Source organism: Thermobia domestica, chromosome 14 (assembly GCF_964235325.1).
Source record: "Thermobia domestica chromosome 14, izTheDome1.hap1.1, whole genome shotgun sequence".
Taxonomy (NCBI): domain Eukaryota; kingdom Metazoa; phylum Arthropoda; class Insecta; order Zygentoma; family Lepismatidae; genus Thermobia; species Thermobia domestica.
This window is the reverse complement of record NC_137467.1, coordinates 178,614,191-178,632,440: the sequence shown is the minus strand read 5'-3', so window position 1 is coordinate 178,632,440 and position 18,250 is coordinate 178,614,191.

The window sequence follows — 18,250 nt, the reverse complement described above, 5'->3', positions numbered from 1 at the left end:
TCAATTATTACCCTCTTTGTGAGAAATTTACTGTGTAGTTCAAGCGAGTTTAGCTATAGGGTACAATTTGCCCGGGAAATTATTACCCTCTTTCGTGAGAAGTCATTTTTTCCTGGTCAATTATTACCCTTGTTAGGAGAAATGTATACTGTAATTCTATAGAGTTTAGCAAGAGTGTACTATTTGCCCGGGATATTATTACCCTCTTTCGTGATAAGTCATTTTTTCCTGGTCAATTATTACCCTCTTTAGGAGAAATTTACTGTGTAGTTGAAGCGAGTTTAGCTATAGGGTACAATTTGCCCGGGATATTATTACCCTCTCTCGTGAGAAGTCATTTTATCCTGGTCAATTATTACCCTTTTTAGGAGAAATGTATACTGTAATTGTGTAGAGTTTAGCTATAGGGTACAATTTGCCCGGGAAATTATTACCCTCTTTCGTGAGAAGTCATTTTTTCCTGGTCAATTATTACCCTCTTTAGGAGAAATTTACTGTGTAGTTCAAGCGAGTTTAGCTATAGGGTACAATTTGCCCGGGAAATTATTACCCTCTTTCGTGAGAAGTCATTTTTTCCTGGTCAATTACTACCCTCTTTAGGAAAAAATTTACTGTGTAGTTCAAGCGAGTTTAGCTATAGGGTACAATTTGCCCGGGAAATTATTACTCTCTTTCGTGAGAAGTCATTTTTTCCTGGTCAATTATTACCCTTCTTAAGAGAAATGTATACTGTAATTCTATAAAGTTTAGCAAGAGGGTACTATATGCCCGGGAAATTATTACCCTCTTTCGTGAGAAGTCATTTTTTCCTGGTCAATTATTACCCTCTTTAGGAGAAATTTACTGTGTATTTCAAGCGAGTTTAGCTATAGGGTACAATTTGCCCGGAAAATTATTACCCTCTTTCGTGAGAAGTCATTTTTTCCTGGTCAATTATTACCCTCTTTAGGAGAAATTTACTGTGTATTTCAAGCGAGTTTAGCTATATGGTACAATTTGCCCGGGATATTATTACCCTCTTTCGTGAGAAGTCATTTTTTCCTGGTCAATTATTACCCTTTTTAGGAGAAATGTATACTGTAATTCTGTAGAGTTTAGCAAGAGGGTACTATTTGCCCGGGATATTATTACCCTCTTTCGTGAGAAGTCATTTTTTCCTGGTCAATTATTACCCTTTTTAGGAGAAATGTATACTGTAATTCTGTAGAGTTTAGCAAGAGGGTACTATTTGCCCGAGATATTATTACCCTCTTTCGTGAGAAGTCATTTTCTCCTGGTCAATTATTACCCTCTTTGTGAGAAATTTACTGTGTAGTTCAAGCGAGTTTAGCTATAGGGTACAATTTGCCCGGGAAATTATTACCCTCTTTCGTGAGAAGTCATTTTTTCCTGGTCAATTATTACCCTTTTTAGGAGAAATGTATACTGTAATTCTATAGAGTTTAGCAAGAGGGTACTATTTGCCCGGGATATTATTACCCTCTTTCGTGATAAGTCATTTTTTCCTGGTCAATTATTACCCTCTTTAGGAGAAATTTACTGTGTAGTTCAAGCGAGTTTAGCTATAGGGTACAATTTGCCCGGGATATTATTACCCTCTTTCGTGAGAAGTCATTTTTTCCTGGTCAATTATTACCCTTCTTAAGAGAAATGTATACTGTAATTCTATAAAGTTTAGCAAGAGGGTACTATTTGCCCGGGATATTATTACCCTCTTTCGTGAGAAGTCATTTTTTCCTGGTTAATTATTACCCTTTTTAGGAGAAATGTATACTGTTATTCTGTAGAGTTTAGCAAGAGGGTACTATTTGCCCGGGATATTATTACCCTCTTTCGTGAGAAGTCATTTTTTCCTGGTCAATTATTACCCTCTTTAGGAGAAATTTACTGTGTAGTTCAAGCGAGTTTAGCTATAGGGTACAATTTGCCCGGGAAATTATTACCCTCTTTCGTGAGAAGTCATTTTTTCCTGGTCAATTATTACCCTTTTTAGGAGAAATGTATACTGTTATTCTGTAGAGTTTAGCAAGAGGGTACTATTTGCCCGGGATATTATTACCCTCTTTCGTGAGAAGTCATTTTTTCCTGGTCAATTATTACCCTTTTTAGGAGAAATGTATACTGTTATTCTGTAGAGTTTAGCAAGAGGGTACTATTTGCCCGGGATATTATTACCCTCTTTCGTGAGAAGTCATTTTTTCCTGGTCAATTATTACCCTCTTTAGGAGAAATTTACTGTGTAGTTCAAGCGAGTTTAGCTATAGGGTACAATTTGCCCGGGAAATTATTACCCTCTTTCGTGAGAAGTCATTTTTTCCTGGTCAATTACTACCCTCTTTAGGAAAAAATTTTCTGTGTAGTTCAAGCGAGTTTAGCTATAGGGTACAATTTGCCCGGGAAATTATTACTCTCTTTCGTGAGAAGTCATTTTTTCCTGGTCAATTATTACCCTTCTTAAGAGAAATGTATACTGTAATTCTATAGAGTTTAGCAAGAGGGTACTATTTGCCCGGGAAATTATTACCCTCTTTCGTGAGACGTCATTTCTTCCTGGTCAATTATTACCCTCTTTAGGAGAAATTTACTGTGTATTTCAAGCGAGTTTAGCTATAGGGTACAATTTGCCCGGGAAATTATTACCCTCTTTCGTGAGAAGTCATTTTTTCCTGGTCAATTATTACCCTCTTTAGGAGAAATTTTTCTGTGTATTTCAAGCGAGTTTAGCTATATGGTACAATTTGCCCGGGATATTATTACCCTCTTTCGTGAGAAGTCATTTTTTCCTGGTCAATTATTACCCTTTTTAGGAGAAATGTATACTGTAATTCTGTAGAGTTTAGCAAGAGGATACTATTTGCCCGGGAAATTATTACCCTCTTTCGTGAGAAGTCATTTTTTCCTGGTCAATTATTACCCTTTTTAGGAGAAATGTATACTGTAATTCTGTAGAGTTTAGCAAGAGGGTACTATTTGCCCGGGATATTATTACCCTCTTTCGTGAGAAGTCATTTTCTCCTGGTCAATTATTACCCTCTTTGTGAGAAATTTACTGTGTAGTTCAAGCGAGTTTAGCTATAGGGTACAATTTGCCCGGGAAATTATTACCCTCTTTCGTGAGAAGTCATTTTTTCCTGGTCAATTATTACCCTTTTTAGGAGAAATGTATACTGTAATTCTATAGAGTTTAGCTAGAGGGTACTATTTGCCCGGGATATTATTACCCTCTTTCGTGATAAGTCATTTTTTCCTGGTCAATTATTACCCTCTTTAGGAGAAATTTACTGTGTAGTTCAAGCGAGTTTAGCTATAGGGTACAATTTGCCCGGGATATTATTACCCTCTTTCGTGAGAAGTCATTTTTTCCTGGTCAATTATTACCCTTCTCAAGAGAAATGTATACTGTAATTCTATAAAGTTTAGCAAGAGGGTACTATTTGCCCGGGATATTATTACCCTCTTTCGTGAGAAGTCATTTTTTCCTGGTCAATTATTACCCTTTTTAGGAGAAATGTATACTGTTATTCTGTAGAGTTTAGCAAGAGGGTACTATTTGCCCGGGATATTATTACCCTCTTTCGTGAGAAGTCATTTTTTCCTGGTCAATTATTACCCTCTTTAGGAGAAATTTACTGTGTAGTTCAAGCGAGTTTAGCTATAGGGTACAATTTGCCCGGGAAATTATTATCCTCTTTCGTGAGAAGTCATTTTTTCCTGGTCAATTATTACCCTTTTTAGGAGAAATGTATACTGTTATTCTGTAGAGTTTAGCAAGAGGGTACTATTTGCCCGGGATATTATTACCCTCTTTCGTGAGAAGTCATTTTTTCCTGGTCAATTATTACCCTTTTTAGGAGAAATGTATACTGTTATTCTGTAGAGTTTAGCAAGAGGGTACTATTTGCCCGGGATATTATTACCCTCTTTCCTGAGAAGTCATTTTCTCCTGGTCAATTATTACCCTCTTTGTGAGAAATTTACTGTGTAGTTCAAGCGAGTTTAGCTATAGGGTACAATTTGCCCGGGAAATTATTACCCTCTTTCGTGAGAAGTCATTTTTTCCTGGTCAATTATTACCCTTTTTAGGAGAAATGTATACTGTAATTCTATAGAGTTTAGCAAGAGGGTACTATTTGCCCGGGATATTATTACCCTCTTTCGTGATAAGTCATTTTTTCCTGGTCAATTATTACCCTCTCTAGGAGAAATTTACTGTGTAGTTCAAGCGAGTTTAGCTATAGGGTACAATTTGCCCGGGATATTATTACCCTCTTTCGTGAGAAGTCATTTTTTCCTGGTCAATTATTACCCTTCTTAAGAGAAATGTATACTGTAATTCTATAAAGTTTAGCAAGAGGGTACTATTTGCCCGGGATATTATTACCCTCTTTCGTGAGAAGTCATTTTTTCCTGGTCAATTATTACCCTTTTTAGGAGAAATGTATACTGTAATTCTGTAGAGTTTAGCAAGAGGGTACTATTTGCCCGGGATATTATTACCCTCTTTTGTGAGAAGTCATTTTTTCCTGGTCAATTATTACCCTTTTTAGGAGAAATGTATACTGTTATTCTGTAGAGTTTAGCAAGAGGGTACTATTTGCCCGGGATATTATTACCCTCTTTCGTGAGAAGTCATTTTTTCCTGGTCAATTATTACCCTCTTTAGGAGAAATTTACTGTGTAGTTAAAGCGAGTTTAGCTATAGGGTACAATTTGCCCGGGAAATTATTACCCTCTGTCCTGAGAAGTCATTTTTTCCTGGTCAATTATTACCCTCTTTAGGAGAAATTTACTGTGTAGTTCAAGCGAGTTTAGCTATAGGGTACAATTTGCCCGGGAAATTATTACTCTCTTTCGTGAGAAGTCATTTTTTCCTGGTCAATTATTACCCTTCTTAAGAGAAATGTATACTGTAATTCTATAAAGTTTAGCAAGAGGGTACTATTTGCCCCGGAAATTATTACCCTCTTTCGTGAGAAGTCATTTTTTCCTGGTCAATTATTACCCTTTTTAGGAGAAATGTATACTGTAATTCTGTAGAGTTTAGCAAGAGGGTACTATTTGCCCGGGATATTATTACCCTCTTTCGTGAGAAGTCATTTTTTCCTGGTCAATTATTACCCTCTTTAGGAGAAATTTACGGTGTATTTCAAGCGAGTTTAGCTATAGGGTACAATTTGCCCGGGATATTATTACCCTCTTTCGTGAGAAGTCATTTTTTCCTGGTCAATTATTACCCCTTTTTGGGAGAAATGTATACTGCAATTCTGTAGAGTTTAGCAAGAGGGTACTATTTGCCCGTGATATTATTACCCTCTTTCGTGAGAAGTCATTTTTTCCTGGTCAATTATTACCCTTTTTAGGAGAAATGTATACTGTTATTCTGTAGAGTTTAGCAAGAGGGTACTATTTGCCCGGGATATTATTACCCTCTTTCGTGAGAAGTCATTTTTTCCTGGTCAATTATTACCCTCTTTGTGAGAAATTTACTGTGTAGTTCAAGCGAGTTTAGATATAGGGTACAATTTGCCCGGGAAATTATTACCCTCTTTCGTGAGAAGTCATTTTTTCCTGGTCAATTATTATCCTTTTTAGGAGAAATGTATACTGTAATTCTATAGAGTTTAGCAAGAGGGTACTATTTGCCCGGAATATTATTACCCTCTTTCGTGAGAAGTCATTTTTTCCTGGTCAATTATTACCCTCTTTAGGAGAAATGTATACTGTAATTCTGTAGAGTTTAGCAAGAGAGTACTATTTGCCCGGGATATTATTACCCTCTTTCGTGAGAAGTCATTTTTTCCTGGTCAATCATTACCCTTTTTAGGAGAAATGTATACTGTTATTCTGTAGAGTTTAGCAAGAGGGTACTATTTGCCCGGGATATTATTACCCTCTTTCGTGAGAAGTCATTTTTTCCTGGTCAATTATTACCCTCTTTAGGAGAAATTTACTGTGTAGTTCAAGCGAGTTTAGCTATAGGGTACAATTTGCCCGGGAAATTATTACCCTCTTTCGTGAGAAGTCATTTTTTCCTGGTCAATTACTACCCTCTTTAGGAAAAAATTTACTGTGTAGTTCAAGCGAGTTTAGCTATAGGGTACAATTTGCCCGGGAAATTATTACTCTCTTTCGTGAGAAGTCATTTTTTCCTGGTCAATTATTACCCTTCTTAAGAGAAATGTATACTGTAATTCTATAAAGTTTAGCAAGGGGGTACTATTTGCCCGGGAAATTATTACCCTCTTTCGTGAGAAGTCATTTTTTCCTGGTCAATTATTACCCTCTTTAGGAGAAATTTACTGCGTATTTCAAGCGAGTTTAGCTATAGGGTACAATTTGCCCGGAAAATTATTACCCTCTTTCGTGAGAAGTCATTTTTTCCTGGTCAATTATTACCCTCTTTAGGAGAAATTTACTGTGTAGTTCAAGCGAGTTTAGCTATATGGTACAATTTGCCCGGGATATTATTACTCTCTTTCGTGAGAAGTCATTTTTTCCTGGTCAATTATTACCCTTTTTAGGAGAAATGTATACTGTAATTCTGTAGAGTTTAGCAAGAGGGTACTATTTGCCCGGGATATTATTACCCTCTTTCGTGAGAAGTCATTTTTTCCTGGTCAATTATTACCCTTTTTAGGAGAAATGTATACTGTAATTCTGTAGAGTTTAGCAAGAGGGTACTATTTGCCCGGGATATTATTACCCTCTTTCGTGAGAAGTCATTTTCTCCTGGTCAATTATTACCCTCTTTGTGAGAAATTTACTGTGTAGTTCAAGCGAGTTTAGCTATAGGGTACAATTTGCCCGGGAAATTATTACCCTCTTTCGTGAGAAGTCATTTTTTCCTGGTCAATTATTACCCTTTTTAGGAGAAATGTATACTGTAATTCTATAGAGTTTAGCAAGAGGGTACTATTTGCCCGGGATATTATTACCCTCTTTCGTGAGAAGTCATTTTTTCCTGGTCAATTATTACCCTCTTTAGGAGAAATTTACTGTGTAGTTCAAGCGAGTTTAGTTATAGGGTACAATTTGCCCGGGATATTATTACCCTGTTTCGTGAGAAGTCATTTTTTCCTGGTCAATTATTACCCTTCTTAAGAGAAATGTATACTGTAATTCTATAAAGTTTAGCAAGAGGGTACTATTTGCCCGGGATATTATTACCCTCTTTCGTGAGAAGTCATTTTTTCCTGGTCAATTATTACCCTTTTTAGGAGAAATGTATACTGTTATTCTGTAGAGTTTAGCAAGAGGGTACTATTTGCCCGGGATATTATTACCCTCTTTCGTGAGAAGTCATTTTTTCCTGGTCAATTATTACCCTCTTTAGGAGAAATTTACTGTGTAGTTCAAGCGAGTTTAGCTATAGGGTACAATTTGCCCGGGAAATTATTACCCTCTTTCGTGAGAAGTCATTTTTTCCTGGTCAATTATTACCCTTTTTAGAAGAAATGTATACTGTTATTCTGTAGAGTTTAGCAAGAGGGTACTATTTGCCCGGGATATTATTACCCTCTTTCGTGAGAAGTCATTTTTTCCTGGTCAATTATTACCCTTTTTAGGAGAAATGTATACTGTTATTCTGTAGAGTTTAGCAAGAGGGTACTATTTGCCCGGGATATTATTACCCTCTTTCGTGAGAAGTCATTTTTTCCTGGTCAATTATTACCCTCTTTAGGAGAAATTTACTGTGTAGTTCAAGCGAGTTTAGCTATAGGGTACAATTTGCCCGGGAAATTATTACCCTCTTTCGTGAGAAGTCATTTTTTCCTGGTCAATTACTACCCTCTTTAGGAAAAAATTTACTGTGTAGTTCAAGCGAGTTTAGCTATAGGGTACAATTTGCCCGGGAAATTATTACTCTCTTTCGTGAGAAGTCATTTTTTCCTGGTCAATTATTACCCTTCTTAAGAGAAATGTATACTGTAATTCTATAAAGTTTAGCAAGAGGGTACTATTTGCCCGGGAAATTATTACCCTCTTTCGTGAGAAGTCATTTTTTCCTGGTCAATTATTACCCTCTTTAGGAGAAATTTACTGTGTATTTCAAGCGAGTTTAGCTATAGGGTACAATTTGCCCGGGAAATTATTACCCTCTTTCGTGAGAAGTCATTTTTTCCTTGTCAATTATTACCCTCTTTAGGAGAAATTTACTGTGTATTTCAAGCGAGTTTAGCTATATGGTACAATTTGCCCGGGATATTATTACCCTCTTTCGTGAGAAGTCATTTTTTCCTGGTCAATTATTACCCTTTTTAGGAGAAATGTATACTGTAATTCTGTAGAGTTTAGCAAGAGGGTACTATTTGCCCGGGATATTATTACCCTCTTTCGTGAGAAGTCATTTTCTCCTGGTCAATTATTACCCTCTTTGTGAGAAATTTACTGTGTAGTTCAAGCGAGTTTAGCTATAGGGTACAATTTGCCCGGGAAATTATTACCCTCTTTCGTGAGAAGTCATTTTTTCCTGGTCAATTACTAGCCTCTTTAGGAAAAAATTTACTGTGTAGTTCAAGCGAGTTTAGCTATAGGGTACAATTTGCCCGGGAAATTATTACTCTCTTTCGTGAGAAGTCATTTTTTCCTGGTCAATTATTACCCTTCTTAAGAGAAATGTATACTGTAATTCTATAAAGTTTAGCAAGAGGGTACTATTTGCCCGGGAAATTATTACCCTCTTTCGTGAGAAGTCATTTTTTCCTGGTCAATTATTACCCTCTTTAGGAGAAATTTACTGTGTATTTCAAGCGAGTTTAGCTATAGGGTACAATTTGCCCGGGAAATTATTACCCTCTTTCGTGAGAAGTCATTTTTTCCTGGTCAATTATTACCCTCTTTAGGAGAAATTTACTGTGTATTTCAAGCGAGTTTAGCTATATGGTACAATTTGCCCGGGATATTATTACCCTCTTTCGTGAGAAGTCATTTTTTCCTGGTCAATTATTACCCTTTTTAGGAGAAATGTATACTGTAATTCTGTAGAGTTTAGCAAGAGGGTACTATTTGCCCGGGATATTATTACCCTCTTTCGTGAGAAGTCATTTTTTCCTGGTCAATTATTACCCTTTTTAGGAGAAATGTATACTGTAATTCTGTAGATTTTAGCAAGAGGGTACTATTTGCCCGGGATATTATTACCCTCTTTCGTGAGAAGTCATTTTCTCCTGGTCAATTATTACCCTCTTTGTGAGAAATTTACTGTGTAGTTCAAGCGAGTTTAGCTATAGGGTACAATTTGCCCGGGAAATTATTACCCTCTTTCGTGAGAAGTCATTTTTTCCTGGTCAATTATTACCCTTTTTAGGAGAAATGTATACTGTAATTCTATAGAGTTTAGCAAGAGGGTACTATTTGCCCGGGATATTATTACCCTCTTTCGTGATAAGTCATTTTTTCCTGGTCAATTATTACCCTCTTTAGGAGAAATTTACTGCGTAGTTCAAGCGAGTTTAGCTATAGGGTACAATTTGCCCGGGATATTATTACCCTCTTTCGTGAGAAGTCATTTTTTCCTGGTCAATTATTACCCTTTTTAGGAGAAATGTATACTGTTATTCTGTAGAGTTTAGCAAGAGGGTACTATTTGCCCGGGATATTATTACCCTCTTTCGTGAGAAGTCATTTTTTCCTGGTCAATTATTACCCTTTTTAGGAGAAATGTATACTGTTATTCTGTAGAGTTTAGCAAGAGGGTACTATTTGCCCGGGATATTATTACCCTCTTTCGTGAGAAGTCATTTTCTCCTGGTCAATTATTACCCTCTTTGTGAGAAATTTACTGTGTAGTTCAAGCGAGTTTAGCTATGGGGTACAATTTGCCCGGGAAATTATTACCCTCTTTCGTGAGAAGTCATTTTTTCCTGGTCAATTATTACCCTTTTTAGGAGAAATGTATACTGTAATTCTATAGAGTTTAGCAAGAGGGTACTATTTGCCCGGGATATTATTACCCTCTTTCGTGATAAGTCATTTTTTCCTGGTCAATTATTACCCTCTTTAGGAGAAATTTACTGTGTAGTTCAAGCGAGTTTAGCTATAGGGTACAATTTGCCCGGGATATTATTACCCTCTTTCGTGAGAAGTCATTTTTTCCTGGTCAATTATTACCCTTCTTAAGAGAAATGTATACTGTAATTCTATAAAGTTTAGCAAGAGGGTACTATTTGCCCGGGATATTATTACCCTCTTTCGTGAGAAGTCATTTTTTCCTGGTCAATTATTACCCTTTTTAGGAGAAATGTATACTGTAATTCTGTAGAGTTTAGCAAGAGGGTACTATTTGCCCGGGATATTATTACCCTCTTTCGTGAGAAGTCATTTTTTCCTGGTCAATTATTACCCTTTTTAGGAGAAATGTATACTGTTAGTCTGTAGAGTTTAGCAAGAGGGTACTATTTGCCCGGGATATTATTACCCTCTTTCGTGAGAAGTCATTTTTTCCTGGTCAATTATTACCCTCTTTAGGAGAAATTTACTGTGTAGTTAAAGCGAGTTTAGCTATAGTGTACAATTTGCCCGGGAAATTATTACCCTCTTTCCTGAGAAGTCATTTTTTCCTGGTCAATTATTACCCTCTTTAGGAGAAATTTACTGTGTAGTTCAAGCGAGTTTAGCCATAGGGTACAATTTGCCCGGGAAATTATTACTCTCTTTCGTGAGAAGTCATTTTTTCCTGGTCAATTATTACCCTTCTTAAGAGAAATGTATACTGTAATTCTATAAAGTTTAGAAAGAGGGTACTATTTGCCCCGGAAATTATTACCCTCTTTCGTGAGAAGTCATTTTTTCCTGGTCAATTATTACCCTTTTTAGGAGAAATGTATACTGTAATTCTGTAGAGTTTAGCAAGAGGGTACTATTTGCCCGGGATATTATTACCCTCTTTCGTGAGAAGTCATTTTTTCCTGGTCAATTATTACCCTCTTTAGGAGAAATTTACTGTGTATTTCAAGCGAGTTTAGCTATAGGGTACAATTTGCCCGGGATATTATTACCCTCTTTCGTGAGAAGACATTTTTTCCTGGTCAATTATTACCCATTTTAGGAGAAATGTATACTGTAATTCTGTAGAGTTTAGCAAGAGGGTACTATTTGCCCGGGATATTATTACCCTCTTTCGTGAGAAGTCATTTTTTCCTGGTCAATTATTACCCTTTTTAGGAGAAATGTATACTGTTATTCTGTAGAGTTTAGCAAGAGGGTACTATTTGCCCGGGATATTATTACCCTCTTTCGTGAGAAGTCATTTTTTCCTGGGCAATTATTACCCTCTTTGTGAGAAATTTACTGTGTAGTTCAAGCGAGTTTAGATATAGGGTACAATTTGCCCGGGATATTATTACCCTCTTTCGTGATAAGTCATTTTTTCCTGGTCAATTATTACGGGCTTTAGGAGAAATTTACTGTGTAGTTCAAGCGAGTTTAGCTATAGGGTATAATTTGCCCGGGATATTATTACCCTCTTTCGTGAGAAGTCATTTTTTCCTGGTCAATTATTACCCTTCTTAAGAGAAATGTATACTGTAATTCTATAAAGTTTTGCAAGAGGGTACTATTTGCCCGGGATATTATTACCCTCTTTCGTGATAAGTCATTTTTCCTGGTCAATTATTACCCTTTTTAGGAGAAATGTATACTGTAATTCTGTAGAGTTTAGCAAGAGGGTACTATTTGCCCGTGATATTATTACCCTCTTTCGTGAGAAGTCATTTTTTCCTGGTCAATTATTACCCTTTTTAGGAGAAATGTATACTGTTATTCTGTAGAGTTTAGCAAGAGGGTACTATTTGCCCGGGATATTATTACCCTCTTTCGTGAGAAGTCATTTTTTCCTGGTCAATTATTACCCTCTTTAGGAGAAATTTACTGTGTAGTTCAAGCGAGTTTAGCTATAGGGTACAATTTGCCCGGGAAATTATTACCCTCTTTCGTGAGAAGTCATTTTTTCCTGGTCAATTATTACCCTTTTTAGGAGAAATGTATACTGTTATTCTGTAGAGTTTAGCAAGAGGGTACTATTTGCCCGGGATATTATTACTCTCTTTCGTGAGAAGTCATTTTTTCCTGGTCAATTATTACCCTTTTTAGGAGAAATGTATAATGTTATTCTGTAGAGTTTAGCAAGAGGGTACTATTTGCCCGGGATATTATTACCCTCTTTCGTGAGAAGTCACTTTCTCCTGGTCAATTATTACCCTCTTTGTGAGAAATTTACTGTGTAGTTCAAGCGAGTTTAGCTATAGGGTACAATTTGCCCGGGAAATTATTACCCTCTTTCGTGAGAAGTCATTTTTTACTGGTCAATTATTACCCTTTTTAGGAGAAATGTATACTGTAATTCTATAGAGTTTAGCAAGAGGGTACTATTTGCCCGGGATATTATTACCCTCTTTCGTGATAAGTCATTTTTTCCTGGTCAATTATTACCCTCTTTAGGAGAAATTTACTGTGTAGTTCAAGCGAGTTTAGCTATAATGTACAATTTGCCCGGGATATTATTACCCTCTTTCGTGAGAAGTCATTTTTTCTTGGTCAATTATTACCCTTCTTAAGAGAAATGTATACTGTAATTCTATAAAGTTTAGCAAGAGGGTACTATTTGCCCGGGATATTTTTACCCTCTTTCGTGAGAAGTCGTTTTTTCCTGGTCAATTATTACCCTTTTTAGGAGAAATGTATACTGTAATTCTGTAGAGTTTAGCAAGAGGGTACTATTTGCCCGGGATATTATTACCCTCTTTCGTGAGAAGTCATTTTTTCCTGGTCAATTATTACCCTTTTTAGGAGAAATGTATACTGTTATTCTGTAGAGTTTAGCAAGAGGGTACTATTTGCCCGGGATATTATTACCCTCTTTCGTGAGAAGTCATTTTTTCCTGGTCAATTATTACCCTCTTTAGGAGAAATTTACTGTGTAGTTCAAGCGAGTTTAGCTATAGGGTACAATTTGCCCGGGAAATTATTACCCTCTTTCCTGAGAAGTCATTTTTTCTGGTCAATTATTACCATCTTTAGGAGAAATTTACTGTGTAGTTCAAGCGAGTTTAGCTATAGGGTACAATTTGCCCGGGAAATTATTACTCTCTTTCGTGAGAAGTCATTTTTTCCTGGTCAATTATTAACCTTCTTAAGAGAAATGTATACTGTAATTCTATAAAGTTTAGCAAGAGGGTACTATTTGCCCCGGAAATTATTACCCTCTTTCGTGAGAAGTCGTTTTTTCCTGGTCAATTGTTACCCTTTTTAGGAGAAATGTATACTGTAATTCTGTAGAGTTTAGCAAGAGGGTACTATTTGCCCGGGATATTATTACCCTCTTTCGTGAGAAGTCATTTTTTCCTGGTCAATTATTACCCTCTTTAGGAGAAATTTACTGTGTATTTCAAGCGAGTTTAGCTATAGAGTACAATTTGCCCGGGATATTATTACCCTCTTTCGTGAGAAGTCATTTTTTCCTGGTCAATTATTACCCTTTTTAGGAGAAATGTATACTGTAATTCTGTAGAGTTTAGCAAGAGGGTACTATTTGCCCGTGATATTATTACCCTCTTTCGTGAGAAGTCATTTTTTCCTGGTCAATTATTACCCTTTTTAGGAGAAATGTATACTGTTATTCTGTAGAGTTTAGCAAGAGGGTACTATTTGCCCGGGATATTATTACCCTCTTTCGTGAGAAGTCATTTTTTCCTGGTCAATTATTACCCTCTTTGTGAGAAATTTACTGTGTAGTTCAAGCGAGTTTAGCTATAGGGTACAATTTGCCCCGGAAATTATTACCCTCTTTCGTGAGAAGTCATTTTTTCCTGGTCAATTATTTCCCTTTTTAGGAGAAATGTATACTGTAATTGTGTAGAGTTTAGCTATAGGGTACAATTTGCCCGGGAAATTATTACCCTCTTTCGTGAGAAGTCATTTTTTCCTGGTCAATTATTACCCTTCTTAAGAGAAATGTATACTGTAATTCTATAAAGTTTAGCAAGAGGGTACTATTTGCCCGGGAAATTATTACCCTCTTTCGTGAGAAGTCATTTTTTCCTGGTCAGTTATTACCCTCTTTAGGAGAAATTTACTGTGTATTTCAAGCGAGTTTAGCTATAGGGTACAATTTGCCCGGGATATTATAACCCTCTTTCGTGAGAAGTCATTTTTTTCCTGGTCAATTATTACCCTTTTTAGGAGAAATGTATACTGTAATTCTGTAGAGTTTAGCAAGAGGGTACTATTTGCCCGGGACATTATTACCCTCTTTCGTGAGAAGTCATTTTTTCCTGGTCAATTATTACCCACTTTAGGAGAAATTTACTGTGTAGTTCAAGTGAGTTTAGCTATAGGGTACAATTTGCCCGGGAAATTATTACCGTCTTTCGTGAGAAGTCATTTTTTCCTGGTCAATTATTACCCTTCTTAGGAGAAATGTATACTGTAATTCTATAAAGTTTAGCAAGAGGGTACTATTTGCCCGGGAAATTATTACCCTCTTTCGTGAGAAGTCATTTTTTCCTGGTCAGTTATTACCCTCTTTAGGAGAAATTTACTGTGTATTTCAAGCGAGTTTAGCTATAGGGTACAATTTGCCCGGGATATTATTACCCTCTTTCGTGAGAAGTCATTTTTTTCCTGGTCAATTATTACCCTTTTTAGGAGAAATGTATACTGTAATTCTGTAGAGGTTAGCAAGAGGGTACTATTTGCCCGGGATATTATTACCCTCTTTCGTGAGAAGTCATTTTTTCCTGGTCAATTATTACCCTTTTTAGGAGAAATGTATACTGTAATTCTGTAGAGTTTAGCAAGAGGGTACTATTTGCCCGGGATATTATTACCCTCTTTCGTGAGAAGTCATTTTTTCCTGGTCAATTATTACCCTTTTTAGGAGAAATGTATACTGTAATTCTGTAGAGTTTAGCAAGAGGGTATTATTTGCCCGGGATATTATTACCCTCTTTCGTGAGAAGTCATTTTTTCCTGGTCAATTATTACCCTCTTTAGGACAAATTTACTGTGTAGTTCAAGCGAGTTTAGCTATAGGGTACAATTTGGCCGGGAAATTATTACCCTCTTTCGTGAGAAGTCATTTTTTCCTGGTCAATTATTACCCTCTTTAGGAGAAATTTACTGTGTAGTTCAAGCGAGTTTAGCTATAGGGTACAATTTGCCCGGGAAATTATTACTCTCTTTCGTGTGAAGTCATTTTTTCCTGGTCAATTATTACCCTTCTTAAGAGAAATGTATACTGTAATTCTATAAAGTTTAGCAAGAGGATACTATTTGCCCGGGAAATTATTACCCTCTTTCGTGAGAAGTCATTTTTTCCTGGTCAATTATTACCCTCTTTAGGAGAAATTTACTGTGTATTTCAAGCGAGTTTAGCTATAGGGTACAATTTGCCCGGGAAATTATTACCCCCTTTCGTGAGAAGTCATTTTTTCCTGGTCAATTATTACCCTCTTTAGGAGAAATTTACTGTGTATTTCAAGCGAGTTTATCTATAGGGTACAATTTGCCCGGGATATTATTACCCTCTTTCGTGAGAAGTCATTTTTTCCTGGTCAATTATTACCCTTTTTAGGAGAAATGTATACTGTAATTCTGTAGAGTTTCGCAAGAGGGTACTATTTGCCCGGGATATTATTACCCTCTTTCGTGAGAAGTCATTTTTTCCTGGTCAATTATTACCCTTTTTAGGAGAAATGTATACTGTTATTCTGTAGAGTTTAGCAAGAGGGTACTATTTGCCCGGGATATTATTACCCTCTTTCGTGAGAAGTCATTTTTTCCTGGTCAATTATTACCCTTTTTAGGAGAAATGTATACTGTAATTCTGTAGAGTTTAGCAAGAGGGTACTATTTGCCCGGGATATTATTACCCTCTTTCGTGAGAAGTCATTTTTTCCTGGTCAATTATTACCCTCTTTAGGAGAAATTTACTGTGTATTTCAAGCGAGTTTAGCTATAGGGTACAATTTGCCCGGGATATTATTACCCTCTTTCGTGAGAAGTCATTTTTTCCTGGTCAATTATTACCCATTTTAGGAGAAATGTATACTGTAATTCTGTAGAGTTTAGCAAGAGGGTACTATTTGCCCGTGATATTATTACCCTCTTTCGTGAGAAGTCATTTTTTCCTGGTCAATTATTACCCTTTTTAGGAGAAATGTATACTGTTATTCTGTAGAGTTTAGCAAGAGGGTACTATTTGCCCGGGATATTATTACCCTCTTTCGTGAGAAGTCATTTTTTCCTGGTCAATTATTACCCTCTTTGTGAGAAATTTACTGTGTAGTTCAAGCGAGTTTAGATATAGGGTACAATTTGCCCGGGAAATTATTACCCTCTTTCGTGAGAAGTCATTTTTTCCTGGTCAATTATTATCCTTTTTAGGAGAAATGTATACTGTAATTCTATAGAGTTTAGCAAGAGGGTACTATTTGCCCGGGATATTATTACCCTCTTTCGTGATAAGTCATTTTTTCCTGGTTAATTATTACCCTCTTTAGGAGAAATTTACTGTGTAGTTCAAGCGAGTTTAGCTATAGGGTACAATTTGCCCGGGATATTATTACCCTCTTTCGTGAGAAGTCATTTTTTCCTGGTCAATTATTAGCCTTTTTAGGAGAAATGTATACTGTAATTGTGTAGAGTTTAGCTATAGGGTACAATTTGCCCGGGAAATTATTACCCTCTTTCGTGAGAAGTCATTTTTTCCTGGTCAATTATTACCCTTCTTAAGAGAAATGTATACTGTAATTCTATAAAGTTTAGCAAGAGGGTACTATTTGCCCGGGAAATTATTACCCTCTTTCGTGAGAAGTCATTTTTTCCTGGTCAGTTATTACCCTCTTTAGGAGAAATTTACTGTGTATTTCAAGCGAGTTTAGCTATAGGGTACAATTTGCCCGGGATATTATTACCCTCTTTCGTGAGAAGTCATTTTTTTCCTGGTCAATTATTACCCTTTTTAGGAGAAATGTATACTGTAATTCTGTAGAGTTTAGCAAGAGGGTACTATTTGCCCGGGACATTATTACCCTCTTTCGTGAGAAGTCATTTTTTCCTGGTCAATTATTACCCTTTTTAGGAGAAATGTATACTGTTATTCTGTAGAGTTTAGCAAGAGGGTACTATTTGCCCGGGATATTATTACCCTCTTTCGTGAGAAGTCATTTTTTCCTGGTCAATTATTACCCTCTTTGTGAGAAATTTACTGTGTAGTTCAAGCGAGTTTAGCTATAGGGTACAATTTGCCCCGGAAATTATTACCCTCTTTCGTGAGAAGTCATTTTTTCCTGGTCAATTATTTCCCTTTTTAGGAGAAATGTATACTGTAATTGTGTAGAGTTTAGCAATAGGGTACAATTTGCCCGGGAAATTATTACCCTCTTTCGTGAGAAGTCATTTTTTCCTGGTCAATTATTACCCTTCTTAAGAGAAATGTATACTGTAATTCTATAAAGTTTAGCAAGAGGGTACTATTTGCCCGGGAAATTATTACCTTCTTTCGTGAGAAGTCATTTTTTCCTGGTCAGTTATTACCCTCTTTAGGAGAAATTTACTGTGTATTTCAAGCGAGTTTAGCTATAGGGTACAATTTGCCCGGGATATTATAACCCTCTTTCGTGAGAAGTCATTTTTTTCCTGGTCAATTATTACCCTTTTTAGGAGAAATGTATACTGTAATTCTGTAGAGTTTAGCAAGAGGGTACTATTTGCCCGGGACATTATTACCCTCTTTCGTGAGAAGTCATTTTTTCCTGGTCAATTATTACCCACTTTAGGAGAAATTTACTGTGTAGTTCAAGTGAGTTTAGCTATAGGGTACAATTTGCCCGGGAAATTATTACCGTCTTTCGTGAGAAGTCATTTTTTCCTGGTCAATTGTTACCCTTCTTAGGAGAAATGTATACTGTAATTCTATAAAGTTTAGCAAGAGGGTACTATTTGCCCGGGAAATTATTACCCTCTTTCGTGAGAAGTCATTTTTTCCTGGTCAGTTATTACCCTCTTTAGGAGAAATTTACTGTGTATTTCAAGCGAGTTTAGCTATAGGGTACAATTTGCCCGGGATATTATTACCCTCTTTCGTGAGAAGTCATTTTTTCCTGGTCAATTATTACCCTTTTTAGGAGAAATGTATACTGTAATTCTGTAGAGGTTAGCAAGAGGGTACTATTTGCCCGGGATATTATTACCCTCTTTCGTGAGAAGTCATTTTTTCCTGGTCAATTATTACCCTTTTTAGGAGAAATGT